This window comes from Pangasianodon hypophthalmus, chromosome 8, assembly GCF_027358585.1.
Source record: "Pangasianodon hypophthalmus isolate fPanHyp1 chromosome 8, fPanHyp1.pri, whole genome shotgun sequence".
NCBI lineage: Eukaryota > Metazoa > Chordata > Actinopteri > Siluriformes > Pangasiidae > Pangasianodon > Pangasianodon hypophthalmus.
In genome coordinates this window covers 6199923-6217413 of record NC_069717.1, presented here as the reverse complement: position 1 = coordinate 6217413, position 17491 = coordinate 6199923, and positions in this window count along the sequence as shown.

The window sequence follows — 17491 nt, the reverse complement described above, 5'->3', positions numbered from 1 at the left end:
TCACATGTGACTTCTCATATGTAGTACATGTGTTTTTATGTTCACATGTGAATTCTACACGATTCTTTTATTTTCATGTAACTTTTTAAACATAATTTGTTTACTTTCACATGTTAACATATAGTCCATACATGTAGTCTTGTGTGTTTTAATTTCTTTATATTTTTAACCTCTTTTAATTTTTCATATTTTTCATTTTTCCCATGATCACTTATTGATCACATTTTGTGTTTACTTGAGTTCACGTGCAATTTCATGGCACAAAATGGTGAAATACACATTTATATGTGATCATACTGTATATTATTCACATAATCACATACGAAAAACTTGGATTGGTCAGAATTCCTTTGGGATTAAAAAATCCACCTCTAAGAGCAGTCTTTCTAGTAAAACAAACAGCTTTTTCAGCGGATATATTGATAAAACTGCAAAAAAAAAACATCCATCAATCAGCAATGTAAACTTTCTTCACATACATGTATATTCCTAGATCTAAACCAATTAATCAAAGAATGTAAGACTTTTACAAAGCTAATATTTGTTAAAAAATGAAACTGTGATCAGTTGAAATTTGTCTGTGCTGGTTAAAGTTGTAACACAGTGACACAAATAACTCCCCATGTTGTAATATTGCCAGAGGACCGACAGGAAAAACAGAGCTCAAGTGTGGTGTGTGGCAGCATTCTGACAAGGTAATGGAAATCTCATATAAGATGAAGGTGTGGAGGGGTCAGAAGGTGAATGATGGGTTTTAGAGGTAGAACAGTTCTGTGCCGCATTGATAGGGCTGCTGCGGGCCGATCACGCTCACATTTCATTCTCTATTTGTGCTGAAACACTTCAGTGGTTTTGTAAATAGGCAATTATTTCTGCCAGGAATTTCTACACCAACAGCTGCATTGAATTTTTGGCTGCTTTAATATCTGCACACATCAAGTTTGCATTTTCATACATGGTAATGACCACTTGCTAAAGAGCTTCACATGTAGGAGACATTTAGAAGAATAATAGCAGTATGAGGAGATGCACTTCATCCTGATTCATCTAATTAAGGTAAAACCATGTATGCAGGTTAAATGGTGCATGTTCCAAGTACATGTGCTTGTACCTTTTGTCTCAGGCATTGGGATGTTTTAAATGGGAGGATTTAAGTCCAGCGTGAAATCGTGACTTCATTATCAGCGGGACAATTTCAGGGAATTAACACCCCCCAGAAGATGCTGAATTCAAAAACAGTACTTGGGTATTTTGGTGTGGTGTGTTAACGCATTATGCTGTTCATGCTTGCTCCCTTTTTCATACTGTTTTGTTGACAGGGTTTAGCTTCATCATTTTAGCAGCAGTGAATTTTATCATGCAACTCCATAACCTGAATATGTTCACGTAGAGCATATCAAATCCCCACAGCACACCTGTTCAGCAGCAGCGACTTCACACTGTGTTCAGACACACTGCAAAAGAGATTAGGCAATGGATTTTGCCACTGGGTGTCCTGGCTGAACTAGTGTTCAGCTTCTAAACTAAACAAAATTTCTCTTTGTAGCAACAAGTTAGTGATATACATGCAGGTTGAGGAGACTTGGAACTTTGAGGAAGCATATGTATTCACAGCATTAAAATTTGTGAAACCCCAACAGATATACACTATATATACACTATATGGCCAAAAGTTTGTGGACGCCTGACCATGACCCTCATATGTGTACCTTCCCCAAACCTTTGCCACAAAGTTTGCAGCACTCAAATGTCTAGAATTTCTTTGTATGCTGTAGCATTAAAAATTCTCCTTAACTGGGACTAAGATGCCCAAACCTGTACACAAAACGAGATCCAAAAAGACATGGTTTGCCAAAGTTAGTGTGGAAGAACTCAAGTGGGCTGCACAGAGCTCTGATCTCAACCCCAATGAACGCTGACTGCACACCAGGACTCACTAATGCTCTGGTGCCTGAATGAGCACAAATCCCCACAGCCACACTCCAATTTCCAGTAGAAATTCTTTCCAGAAATGTGTAGGTTTTTATAACTGCAAAAGGGGACAAAATCTGGAATGGAATGTTCAAAAAGCACATATGGGTGTGATGGTCAGGTGCACTAACTTTTGGTCATATAGTGGTCAGGTGCACTAACTTTTGGTCATATAGTGTATATTTATACAACAGTTAGTTCCGATCCACTAATTTGATTGGACGAGCAGCGTTTCCAGAGTGCTTAGGCAAGGCAAGACATGTTATGTAGGAAAATAATCAACAACAGAGTGGTGTGATGCAGAAGTTGCAGAAATCCCAAAGTGTTTCCTCTCATACCACAGCAATTTGCCAACGCTAGCAATTGTTTATTTATTGACGAACAATGCACCATACAGCTTATCCATTTATACAATAGTTACATTTAATGTTATGGAATGCCTATGAAACAATTAGTTCCTGTTATTACTTCAAGTTATAGCATATGTAACCAATTGTTCTCTCTTTTTTACTGCCTTGAATTTAATCAAGCAATAAAATGCAGCTTGTCACATAAACCTGTGATTTTTATTACAGGTGGAACTACTGTCAGAGCTGCTGCCATAGAAAATTAATCAACAACTTCTAACCAATCAGATTTGAGAATGCAGTAGCACTGTGATATAATTTGTTCTTATAAGAAATGCCACTTTTTTAAATTTATGGTGGCACTTAAAGGATAAATAAAGGTCAAAACTAGAACAAATGGGCAACTGTTAAAGGTTTATGCTTTTTAAATGCCTAGTATAAAATGTATTCAAGTGGAAGCTTAAAAAATAAGAGCGTTGTTTGTATTTCCCCCAGGCGCTATAATTGTCAGTATCTTCGCATTGTACTGTCAGTCTGTTACCACTTGAAAATGCAGAGAGGCCCTGGATAGTGAATGCTCACTCAAGTATGTTTTCATTGGTACTAATTTACTCGTGTGCATACAAATGAACAGAATTCATGCACAGAAAAATGTTCCCATACAAATTTACTGCCGTGCAAATGTTGACAAATCCGGCACGTGTCTATTGCCAATTATATAAAGCCGCTTAAAAGGATCAGACATGGCCAAGCGAGCGAGCCAAATGCCCCCCAATAGAGATGTAGCCCTAAAGTGGAAGCTGGAAAAGATTTGTTGGTCTCATCTGCAGAAAGAGACACAGGAAGCATTTGTCTTGTGGGCAGATATAGCTGTTTTTGTTTAGATCTTCAAATCACACCATTTTTAAAAGTCATTTTGAGTGCAAATGTGGCTGGCTGCTCTATTCGCCTGCGATATTTCTGCCTACTGTCTTGGATTCCTGCTTTGATAATGTTTGCTTAGACTGTTATTAAAAAGGATCATTTATGAATGCTTCCTCACAATCATGTTATAATGTTTGGCTGAGGATGTGCTGTTCTTTGCAATTTATACAACCATGAGAAGGAATATTCATGATAGGCACATGGGAGCACGTCATAAAAAGACTGCAAGTGTGTGTGTGTTACCTGACACCTGTGAGCACTTGGGATTGGAAGACCACACAGCTAGTGAAGCACATGTGCAGATGGCCTTCCCAATGGCGGTTCTCTCATATCTAGTGGAACTACAGCGGGGGTGAAGGCCATTTATGTCACCTGATATTCCGGGAAAGAAATAGAAACAGACGGCGAGAGGGGTGAAGTTTGGACAGAATTGTGAAAGCAAATTCATGGTGATAATGCCACAGTGTTGTTCTGTAAATAACGTCCCAGAAAAATATTCTTTGTTCAAAGGAACTAAATATTCTACTTAATGTACAATGGTTGCGGTATGACTACTGATTGTAAAAACATATATATATATTTTTCACTTTAGCTTTGATAACTAGTTTTGATTTTTTCCCCCTAACTTTTACTGGCACATTATATTTATTGTATATTTATTTTATTTTTATACACTTCTTTTTCCTAATCTATTTTTTACTATTATTATTATTATTATTATTATTATAGAAACATTGTATAATGTGGCTAAAACACACATGCAAACTTTCAAACAGACGGTTAGAAGTGAGTACTTATGAATAGTTATGTGTTTGGTGTTATGTAACCGCGTTTAATGTTGCTTTGAGAATCCTGTTTTCTCTTTTTTGGTCAACATCAACCTGATGTAGGTAGGTAGCAAGGAAGGAAGGAAAGAAGGAAGGAAGGATGGATGGATGTACTCAATACCAGAACCTTTAGTACCAGAAAAACACAACTGTGGTTTGCCCATTAGTCATAAATCCAGTACTAAAGGTTCCAAACTTTTTTTGATACCTGCTCAATATCAGTGACTGTTGGATGCTGCTCTGGCTGAATTCTGGCACATAACCAAAAATGATGAATTTTTTTTTTTTTTTTTGACCAAAATTAGGTTTTTCTGCTTATAACATACTTTGACACTTCAAAATTTAGAAATGATACATATATTTCACCAAACAGATGTAAGTATGTTTTTTTTATTTACTTCCTGCAAATATAATGTTGAATAAAGAGCCAGTTAAACAAGCACAATGGTAACAATCAGTCTAAACTCCCAACCGAAAGTTATGATAGAAGAGTGTTCACCTTACTGTCGGTAGATTGTGGGTTTGAATCCCAAATTATGCCACAGCCATCTGTGGCCAGGAACCAAGAGAGCAAAATTTGTTGGGAGGGATGCATACGCTTTCTCCCCTGTCAATCACAGCAATGTGGGTATGCAGAAGAGGGTAGATAGTGCTTTCATCCGTCTGTGTTATACTGTTCTGTCACTCAGCATGAGCAGATTTTCAAAAAGATGTGGTTGGCAGGTTTCATGTGCCTCAGAGGAAGCATGTGTTTGCCTTCACCCTCCCTGGTTGGTAGCTGTCATGTGATAGGTGGAGAGTTAGTTAGTGGGAGGGAATTGGCTAGCATAGCACACCTGAGTCTTGTTGTCCCACATATTGTATATTTACGTGATTTCTCTTTCCATTTCTCTCTGTCCCTGAGCAGTGAGCTGAGCATTTTGTATGTGTTGCAGCAAGCAGAGCAAATCCAAAGTCGAGCAGAAAGCGGCAAGAGAGCTGGAAAGCTGCACTGTTATTTATTTTGAAAAATTTTTATGTTACCAACTTATTCCCATGCCAAATAAAAAACTCATGTATGCCCTTACTCTGGGTCTGTCGTGTATCTCTTGTCTAATACTGCCAACATGTTGTAATGGTGAGGAAGATCAGAACAAGATCACACCCTCAGGCTTTCACATCCTATCACTGTTCAGTTAAATATAGTTAATACATGTAGTCTATCTTTAACTGTGGTTTGATTTCTCTTTGAGCTTAAACATAAAAACAAGTTTGAATCTCTACTTCTGAATTTTTTGGCAGAATGCTTTCAGAAGTGTCATTTTCAGCCACAAAATCTTGGGGTGAGCAGCAAACACTCAAACTACGCTTGGGATTTGTTTACTTCTTTGGTGGTTCGCTTTTGAATGATTCATGCTCATGCTTGTCCAGATAATTTAACTCATCATTCTTACCCACACATAATTATTTACTACAGACCCATATTAAAAACACTCAAGCACCTCACTTAATATTCAGAGTGCACGCCATGAAAATCTATCTGCAGAGTCTCTTAAGGTGATATGATACTATTTTGAAACGTGAAAGATTTTCCACAGAGCTTGACTTTGCTGGCAAGGGAACATGTACCTTAGGCCACAATCATGCACAATTCTCACATCATGCCAGAGAAGTGTTCAAAAGAAGCATTCGAAAAGGACAGCAGCAGCAGAGGAGCAGAAGTGTGTGTGATCACAGGCGTTTGGATTGAGGACCCTGTTGTAATTAGCGATGCAGGCGGAAAGACGGACACCTGCTGTTTCTTCAGCCCCGAGGGCAGCTGTGTACCTTCTCTGATCCCCACACAACCCTTTCAAACTCAAAAAACAAACCACATACATGTATCAGAGGAGAGCAGCTTTCACACAACTCCAAAACTATTGAAAAATACATCAACATGTGTTAAAACACAGTCTCTCCTACTGCCTGAATTTGTTGTTATATAATGCTTTTCAGAATTCTCAAGCACGTATTTAAGAAATGAATTAAGTGGCATATTGAGGTGCTCTGATGTCACACGTATCTAAATAGAGCTGCTAAGTATTTTTTCAAATTCACTTCCAGATCATCTTCCAGATACTTCATGTAATAATATCATGTAGGCTGAGTAAAGAGTTCAGTCTGTGCTGAACTGTATGTCTCAGAGATTAAAACCAACTCTATATAATGAAGGTAACATGAGGGAGTGAGCGGTAACAAATGAAGATATTCCATACTCGAAGTTCAAACAGGCAATGGTCAACACCAGGAAGTACAAAGAAAACAGGACTTGGACGATGCTGAATGCATGATAAGGTATATATAGACAAACTAATTAAGGGCTAAACACAGAACAGGTACACACATTAGGAAAACAAACCAATGACAGGACGGGGGCAGAGACAGGACTAGAACCAAAACAAAGGCACTTGGCATAAACGAATTACGCTAGAAATCTGATCTATTTAATCAGCTCTAGCACTGACACTTAATTCTTGCTTATCACTTATACTTTGGTTTGTATCGTTTGTCTGCAGCATCAGATGCAACCAGTGCAATGATAACAAAATGTACTTTTTCACCTGGTGTAGCCAGTGGGTTAATTTTCACATGGAACTCCTGCGTAACTCCCTAGACAGGCTGTTTACTGTTATCATTATACTACAGCACTGTTGAATTCTTGATTTGGAATCTGTCAGAAGGTGTTGATTAATTTTCAATAGCAGCAACTCTTACAGTTGTCTTACAGGTTTATGGAAATGTGCTTGCTCTGATACTTTATAATTTCTATAGTAACCGCTAATTCATAGAGACATGTATGGCAGAAACTCCACATAATCTAATAATAAACATATAAAAACTGTTGTTATTTAACAAAGAAAAATGTCTAATTGTTGATATGTTCTGCAACATTAAATGTAATTATAAGCTGTCAAATAGTATGATGTGTTATCTGGTGTGCAGTCGGCATTCCAGTTCATCCCAAAGGTGTTCAGTGGGGTTGAGTTCAGGGCTCTGTGCAGGACACTCGAGTTCTTCCACTCCAACCTTGATAAACCATGTCTTCATGGAGCTCGCTTTGTGCACAGGGCATTGTCATGAATTTGGGCCTCTTAGTTCCAGTGAAGGGAAACTGTAATTCTACAGCATTCAAAAACATTCTATACAACTGTACAATTTATGTTCCCATAAATGGTGAAGGCACACATACGGGTGTGATTGTCAAGTGTCCACAAACTTCTGGCCATATACTGTATGTTGGAAAATTCTTAATGGTTTACAAATCCAATCTACTGTATATTATTGGCATAAACACCTGCAATGCTGCACATTTTAAAATGTTCACTCATTTTCGATTCATATTAGAGATTTATGGTCAAGAACCAAATCAAGGTCATGACAAAATGGGTTCAAGATCAAGAGCTCAAGATCAGGCTACAGTGGTCTCAAGACCGGACCTCAAGAACTACAACCATGACACTGGCCATGTAAATGTAGACACTTGCCTAATTTTAATAGATTAGATCTCACTTTCACAGCAAATTGTAATTCTCCATCAAAGGGATCAGGACCACATCACCTCAAAGCAATGGAACAGAAAACCTTGTTAATTTATTACTCAAGAAATATGTCTACTGTTATAAAATGGTTTGAGATTTACTCAGAGGAATCTGTCTCAGAAATGATTAAAAATTTTTTGAAAACATTCCCTCTGAAGGATCAGCCTCTGCTGGCCATGATTGTTGCGGTCAGGGTATGAGCTTCAATGAGCCTGCTAGCCCCCCATGCTGATCAGCTTAGCTATTAAGTTAGCAATTACATATTTGCCCAGCAGTCTGCAGTGCCTTACACTAACTCTCCATTTGGTATCACTTGTATGAGATCAGAAATAACAAAGCCATCGAAAGATGTTAAATGACCAGGTATAAATACACAGGTATAAATACAATGAAGTAAACAGGAAACATGTGAGTTCAATACGCAGGTGAGTGAATGTGAGCTAATGTCTGGACAGGATTGGACTGTGGATTCACGGTGGTTGTTTTGTTAGCATTGGATTTGTAGATGTGGGCCTAGTTAGAGGATAAGAAACTGCTCAAATCAAACTCTACAAGGGCAAATTAATAGAAGAAATAAACATAGACAAATTAGGTAGGTTCCATTGCTATTTCAGGTGAATGCTTTTGGTGCCTGATCTTACAGAATAGTTAATGATAATGTAGTTTTTACTGAATCTTTATTTCCCAGAACACCACACAGGCTAGTGTATCAAACTTTAAAACACATTTAAAATGTCACACTAGTTTGAGTGCAGTATTTTATCATAGAAATTACAGAAATTCTTTACAGGGTTAGGGTTTGGACAAGACCCAAACTATACTCACTACTTGTGGTATACCTGAACTGGCACAAAGGCTAAATAGAGGAGTTTGAAAATCACACAAAATGTTACAAAATCTGTGATGTGACAATGAATTCTTGAAAGGAGTGAAAACCTTCTGAAGCTGTAGACGAATGAAGGCAATGCAAGACCAATTTTCCTTTACAGAAGATGTGTAATTTTTCACACATTTTGCAAATATTTAAACGTGAAAAAAATAACATGAAATATTGTTTTTACATGAAAATACATGAGAAACACATTTTTCTCTGAAACGATCAACAGGATATTGCTGCAAATGATTCTCAAGGAATAGAAAGCTCTATGGGAAATACAGTACATCTGTACTGAAGGAGTCAATTTATTGTGTAATTTATTCTCCAATTTAAAGGGGGCTACAAAAAGTTTGAGAGCCACTGATCCAGACAGGTTATAGTAACTTAGGAGCTCTCGTTGGTATTGGAAGCTCTGGTACTTTTTGTTGGTACTTTGGTACTTTTTAAGCTCATATAGCCATCCCTGCTCCTGGCATTGGTTTCAGTTGATCTACACAGTCTCAGTTCATCCCTTCTTCACTGCACTCTAAAATGAAGAGAGTTTGTCTAAAGCCTAATCCAGCCTTTATGCCTGAGTGCTCCCCTGCATTCACCCACCTCCTACACCTCCATGGATATTTGAGCAGCATTTATCACACTGACTGGTGGAAACCGTAGCGTTGGCATATCCTATTACAGTCGCTCTTCAGCATTGAATTTACACTTCTCCCTTAAAAGCTAGATTTCGGATCTTCTACAGAGTTCACGCATGGATATTGTGACACTTCCCCTGGGTTGGGTCAGGAATTTGTGTGATCCTTACCACTCATTTTCTCTGGCTCCGCCCTCCATTCACAAACCGGTGCTCAACCATGGTCTTAATAGTGACCGTTTCCACTTGATGTTTCAGGGCAATGACAAACATATCATTTTTCTCTCTAAAATGTCATATGATACATCCTATCAGAGACTGATTGTAGAATTTGTGCTGATTATGTTGCCCAAATGCATTTAATTTTCATGACTTGAGCTCTAGCAGCTTATGAGTCATCCAATCTGTACACCAATCAGCGATAACAATAAAACGACTGACAGGTAAAGTGAATAAAATTGATGATCTCATTACCATGGTACCTGTCAAGGGGTGGGATCTAGGTCTTGTGGGGTGTTCCCGATATTCAGTGTTTATTACCTACCAAAAGTGGTCCAAGGAAGGGCAACTGGGGATCCGGATACAGGGTCATGGGCGCCCAAGGCTCATAGATGTGCATGGGGAGCAAAGGCTAGCCCGTCTGGTCTGAAGTCACAGAAGAGATACTGTAGATGTCAATCCGAGTGAGCATCTGTGGGGTACGCTGGACAAGAACAACATGCCACACTGAAAAGCAAGACCTTCATTACATTGATCTTTCGTCATTACATTGTTCTTTCGTCACTTGATCTCTTTAGTGATAATCAGCTTTTTAAAAATTTAACACTGTCTTCACATCAGAAGGGAACACAATTCCCCAATGCATTGCGTTTCATTTACATTTTTGCAGTCGTGCTACACTAAAATGCAAAATATTTATTATATTGCTGCTACATCACTTGATATTTTCAGTGAATCACAAACAAGAATTCTTTTTTTAAGAGTTAAACACAGACTTCACAACAGAAGGGAACACAATTCCCCAATGCATTGCGTATCCTTTCATCAGTGGTTGTAGTCATGCCACAGTGAAATGCAATCACTGTTCAGTCACAGCCCTAAGCCAATCTCGAGTTGTTGCTGTCCATATAAAGGAACGTGCTTTACTGTTTCCTATTGGTTTCTGCATTCCCGCTGCATTGAGCGTTGAACAATTAATCAAGTTTTTTTCAGAATTGCTACTAAAAGTGTTAATATGACTTGCTCACAGCAGATCTTAGGAGTTATGTTATTAAATTTCACCATAAAGAGATCAGTTTTTTTTTTTTTTGAAGCTTTGGGGTTCATTTATCATTTAGCTCATTTAGCTGTGTACTTAAATAGACTAATGTACTGAAGGAAAAGTTGATGCTCTAAATAATGATACCATCACTAGAATACTTGGATTTGGTCATATTGGGTAGATCAAGTGCTTCATTTCCTGTGAAATGGTTTATTCCTGTGCAAGCTTTTGCTGTTTCCTGTTTAGACTAATAATGAGCAATCTGTCTGTCTGTGAGCTCAAATCCCCAAGGTTTATGTAACTCTGAGTGGCATGACTGGGCAGAAATGGAGGGGAGAAATAAATATGCTGCTGAGTGTGATAAAGAAAATTGGACACATCAGAAAGAAGCAGAGGCTTTAAAGCTTGGATCACTGGCCTTTTTTTATGCTGCATAAACATAATCTTGCATTTGGAGTTTAATCAAGTCAGAATTTCATTTCTGTTCTGAAGAAAATGCTGGCCTTTGAATGGTACTGTGGGTGTCAAAGATGCATTTGCTGAGTAAATCTATATTTTGTTATGCATTGTGCATGACATTACTAGTGTATATTTTTTTCCCAATATAAGTGTCTTTCCCAAAAAAGGTCAATTGACAACGAAAAGAAAGAATGCAAAAAAAAATAAAAAATCATCATTGATCATCATCCAAAGGGTCCTCAGAACTGTCTTCACTAAAAGTAATCAATGCATGTTTGAAGATGTTCTTAAAGAAACATTGTCAATGCTTTCTGTCTATCACCACCTGCCTTTTTTAGGCTTGAGTGAGTTTCAAACTTTTGCACTTGCTAAAAGCTCCAGTAAGTGAAGGCTGTGATTCACTTAGAAGCTGCCAGTCTGATCGTTACTGGATCATTATCCACCCTGTGTGCTCCAGACACGTTGTTTCTCTCTCTCTCTGTCTCTCTCTCTCTCTCTCTGCCTCTCCTTCTCCCACAGTCATATACGCTTTCAATTTTCCTGTCATCCTTTTTTATTCACACTCCATCTCTTTCCTTCTCTCCTGTAACATGTTTCAATAGTTTGTTAACACCACCTCTTTAGAAGAAAAGACACATGAATAATCACGCTTGATGTGAAATTTACACGTGGTTTTTATAACGTCATTTTATGTTTCACACATTTTTTTACATGTAGGGCATGCTTCAGATGTGATTTCCTCACATGAAGAATTCTGTGATTCTGTGAAGAATTCTACAATCACATATTCTCATAATCACAAATGAAATATATGTGATTTTAACATAAGGCATACTACTACTACTACTACTACTACTAATAATAATAATAATAACAACAACAACAATAATAATAATCTCACTTCCAGATACCACGTTATCTTGGTCAAGGTTGCAGTAGATCTGAAGTCTATTCTGGGAACACTGGACAGGAGGTGGGAATACACTCCTAATGGGATGCCAGTCCATCACAGGACACCATGCACACACACACACATTCACATGTGGGGCAATTTGCTGTATCTTAAACAATCCAATAATATATCCAATCCAAAACATACATCCTGAATGGAAGATCAAGGCCTGAGAAAGTCAACCATTTTAACTCAGGCGCAGTGGAGTGGATAAACCCTGAGCAAAGCCTGAAGGACAATAAAACACAACAAAAGGCAGACGTTAAAAAAAAAAAAAAACAAACAAAAATACAAAACAAAACAAACAAAAAAACCCACAAAATGTATTAATAAAAGTATCTAAGCTTAGTTTTATTCTAGAAATGATCAAATTATTATATTAAAACCCTCTTCAGGCAATCAACATAAATATTTTTATTTCTTAATCCTAAATTTAATTTAATCACACAAAATTATACCAAATGGACCAAGATCCTCATTTCATTCTCTTTCCTCAGAAAGGTACGGAGGTGTTTAATGCTTTTTAGAGGAAATGTTGGTTAAATTATCACATTTAATAAGCCAGATTGTGTGAAAATCCTTTTCCATAAGCCATTCGCTGGCCTAAACGCCACCATCATTACTGAGAACCCAGAGCAAAGCAGTGGCCGACTTTATATATATATATATATATATATATATATAAATTTGTGTTGTTCATTTCTTAAGGTGGTGTCTGAAACAAAATGTCTATCATTTTATCTGGGTGACTATAAATGACCACAGCACAGTTTCACGCAAGTTTCTTTTCCTGGAAATATGGATGTTTGCGTCACACACGGCAAAATAGCTATTGTATCCTTATTTATAGAAAAGTGCAATTATGATGTGGCTTGTGTGAATATAAAGTTTCAAACCCTAGTAAGAAAGGAAGCACATTACTTTGTTATGAAAAAAAGAGCAGGAAAAAGAAAAAGAGCAGGAATTGTCCTGGATTTTTGTTTGTCTTGTCCCCAGCACTTTTCAACCCAGATTTAGACCCACGTCTAAAAAGAAAAACACTTTGCTGTACCACATTGTCTGTGCACTGTTCCAGACATTATCTCAGTAAGCTGGTCCTCCATTAAATCTAAGCACATTTTTCATAGTTAAAAAATGAAAGAATATTCTCCTCCTGTTAAATGAGAAATCATAATAAATTGTGCTGATAAAATGTTCTCAAAATGTACAGTATGCACAAATTTTTTTTGGATTTTTGTCTGTCAAATCATGTTTATCACCAACACAGGGAAAACACAACAAAGAACATTTTAATGTATTACATACCCCAAAATCAATCACTTGCTCAACATATCTAACTAATTCTAATTTGGCACAGCAGAAGAAACATGGTAGCCTTTTGCCTTTGAATCTGAGGAACTGTGCTCACTACAAATTAAAAGCTGTGTGCTGCATTAAGATTGTTATGCCAAAGAGACAGGACTCTGTGTTGACGTCATAATATGAAAAGTGTCATTTGATAAGTAAGGAATAAAACACTTTGGCGTATGCTGTTACAGGAAAATAATGAATGACAGGGTGGTGTGATGTGGCCAGACATTAAGTAGAATTAAAGTTACCACATTAATGGAATTGAAGTTGATTATTTTGCAATAATAGCACATCCTAAAGTGTTTTATTCCACTTATACCACAGCAATTCGCGACTGCTAACAACCTTTTGATTTATTAACGAATGATATGTTGTACATTTATCCATTTAGAGTTACATTTAATGTTGTGGAATGCCTGCAAGGCAGGTTAGTTCAGCAACACTTTCTATGAAGGTCATATCTATAAGAAACTGTCAACACATTCATATCGTGCATTCATAAGCCATTATATACATAATTATAATTAGTTATGAAAATGCATTACGCTTTATAGCAAGCTTTATTATGCATAATAAATCATTACCATGATGGATTATACAGTACATAGTTTATCATAACATGTTATATCACCAAGCTCCACTTTGCATAGTGCATTTTGAGAAGATTTAACAGTGATATAATGCATTACAAGCACTACTTATAATGCATTATTTTAACAATTTATAAATACATCATAAACAATGCTACAAACTGTAATACACTTTCATAAGTAATTATAATGTTGTATTTAACACATTATAACATATTATAAATGTATTCATAAGTCATACATATGGCCTTCATAGAAAGTATTAACGTTAGTTCCTGTTATCACTTATAACAGCTATAAATAGTCATTCCCTCACCGTCTTTTTGAATTCCTCTTAAACAGGAAAATAGTTAAATAAAAGTTAAATAAACGTCTCCTCACAGAAAACTTCTGCCTCACATCTGCCTTACAAATTCCTATGTAAATACAGAAACACTAAAGAAACAATAATGCATTAAAATGAGTGCATTAATATAAACCTTTCACTTGGCTTGCAGCTGGAACTTCTGTCAAAGCTGCTGTTAAAGAACTAATCAACACCATATGCACCATATGCAAAAGAGCAGTGTTCTACAGCTTGCGTCTGACATATAACTGGAATTGGCACCTGTCTTCTGTGTAATAATGTTTGCATTGCTATGAAGAATCCATTACAGCTTTACAGCACTGTACATAAATAGCATACATTAATAATTTAACTAAAGTATGCATGACTAATATTAAGAACATGAGGAAATAATAATAAGTGTGCACTGTAACAATCAATGGAGTCATATATAAATATAATTTAATAATGGCAATTCAGTATTCACGTCTTGTTAAATCATTCTGTTAATTATTACTGTGACTAGCAGTCTTAATTAAGATTATTTGCATTATGAAGGGTATAATTTGGAGGCAATTTGGGTTCATTTGGATGTAGTCTTACTATTAGACTTCTGATGAAAATACATAATAGCTTTAGTCATATTTTAATTCTTTTTGTTACTGTTAGAGTTAGTGTAGTGTAGTTTCTGAAACATGACATTCATTTCAGTCAACTAAAAACAGTTTTTTTCCTTAAATTTTCCCTATATGTCTTTTTAATGTAATAATTTTACAAGCTTTAAGTCCTCTTTAAATGGCTTATCATTTTAGAAGTACACAGTGCCATTACTAAAGCTTTTGTCCTTCTTTAATTTAGTATATTAGCTAAATGGAAATTCTGCAGTAGCTAGAAAGGAGGAGAATATAATAACTTGCTGATTTAATACTCTAGTAATCACAGTCATAATGTTTCATAACCCTTTATTAAAGCAAATTTATTTTTAGTGACTTTAATGAGGTGTCATCAGGTATACTAGTTCTTGCTAGTATTATACTGTATCGACACGACAGTCAATAAGATTGCTAATGTTACCAAATGAGTATGTTTTTCCAAACACAGTGCTTTAATGTTAGCATATTTATGCAGATCTGTGCATGCAACCACATCTCTTTCCTTGCCATGCCTGCTGCTGCATGCACCACCATATAGCATGCAGCGCATCTAATTTAATTCTCTTGTAGACACCTGAACATCACACTCACATGTGCTTTTTGAACAGATTTAGTCCCCCTTTTACTGTTATGATAAATTCCACTCTTCTGGGGAGGCTTTCCACTAGATTTTGAAGCATGGCTGTGGGGATTTGTGCTCATTCAGCCATTAGAGCATTAGTGAGGACAGGCACTGATGTTGGGTGAGGAGTTCTGGGGTGCAGTCGGCGTTCCGGTTCATCCCAAAGGTGTTCAGTGGTGTTGAGGTCAGGGATCTGTGCAGGACACTCGAGTTCTTCCACTCCAACCTTGACAAACCATGTCTTCATGGAGCTCGCTTTGCACACAGGGGCACTGTCATGCCCCTTAGGTTTGGGCCCCTTAGTTCCAGTGAAGGGAAACTGTAATACTACAGCATACATCCTATAAAATGATGTGCTTTGTGCAACTTTGTAGCAACAGTTTTTGGGAAGAACCACGTATGGGCGTGAACGACAGAACGACAAGTTTTTGGCCATATAGCGTATAATCACCATTGCAGTGTGCAGAGAGGAGTGGAAAAAGTTTCACTTTTGCCCAATCTACCAGTTCTGAAATATTCATCTCTATTTTATTCATTCTGTAAAACATCATATTTCATCATATATATTTTGAGTAGAAGGGTGTTACCACAATACCACAATGCTGTTGTTCTAATATGGTATCTTTCTGTATGAACAACTTACACAGGGACTCTCCACATAAACAGATTAGAAAGAAAAGCAGAAAACGTGTGTAAGTGTTGATATGTTTTTTTTTTTGTGTGAGGGGATGTTTAATCAGCATTTAGGGAAAGAATCTCTAGTGCCAATGCTTTGTAAAATTCAAAGGTAAAGCTGTAATGTTACGTTTTCTGACAGAGAAAAGTCTTCAGAATGCAAGTATTTCTGGTTTCTCTGTAACATGACAAGCTGCATTTTTTTAACTTCAAGAGAGAAAAAGAGAGGCGGGTGAGGAAACAACTGTTTATCGCTGCTATAACCATATAATAGGGATAACATTAACGAACTTGTTCTTAGGATGTTCCACAACATTAAATGCAAACATAAACAGTAAAAAAGTATGATATGTTAATCTTTAATTAATAAAACATTGTAATCATTGGCAAATTGCTGTGGTATAAGAGGAATAAAAGCTATTGTGCTGCTATAGGAACACTGTCAGCATCAGGGTGGTAACAGTAACCCACTGATTATTTTCATTACATATTGTATAGTTTTTGCCAGGACAAAAATGTCACTAAGTAACATTTTTCATCTTAGTTTTGGTCACAAAATGAACATTGAAAATGAACAACAACTTCATATATCCTAAAATAAACCCTAACAGGCCATGTACTAATACGACATAAAAAAAGTCGTATGAAATACTGGTTTATATACAGTATAAAACACAGAATTCAACAAGTTAAGTCTTAAAAATTACTCGTGTTATCATTGTAAAAGGTTAGGCCATTGCCACAAACACACTTTCATAACCTCAAAGCAAATATAAAGAAATAAACCCTACCCTACAGTAGCAAAGTTGTATGTATTTGAGAGCACAGTTCCTTTTTGTCTCATCCAGATACTGTCTCTCATTACCAAACATAAAAAGGGTGATTTTAGAACATAATGTTCAACAGTTCTCCCAACCTAGAATATCATGATATGATTCTGATATAACTATAAAACAGTATGACTAAAGGGAATGAGGGAAATGGTGGGATTTGCTTCCTAACAATGTGCTTATTACGATTTCTACTACTAGCTGACCAGAAACATCAATCTCCCGGAACACTAATCGATGAACCTAATGGATTAGAAAAAAAGACATTTTTCTTAATCAGTGCCCAATCTTATCTACAAAACACCTGTGAGTCTGCAGGGTTTTTTAACTGAGGGAGACGATCAGGAATTTGAAGGCAAGTATTTATTATTATTATTATTATTATTATTATTATTATTATTATTATTATTCACAGCACACAGGGAGGAACAACTTCTAGAGGGAGAGTAATCACATAATGCAGGATAAGCTGTGAAACTTCATGATTTGTTGACTACTTCAATTCGACAAGGATTATGAATTATGCAGGATTATGAATGTAGTGATGCAATAATGGTGGATAAAATTCAGAACAAAATTTCACAAATATTAGTTTTAAAAAATAAGAGCCATCCCTAATATGACTTGGTAGCAGACTCAA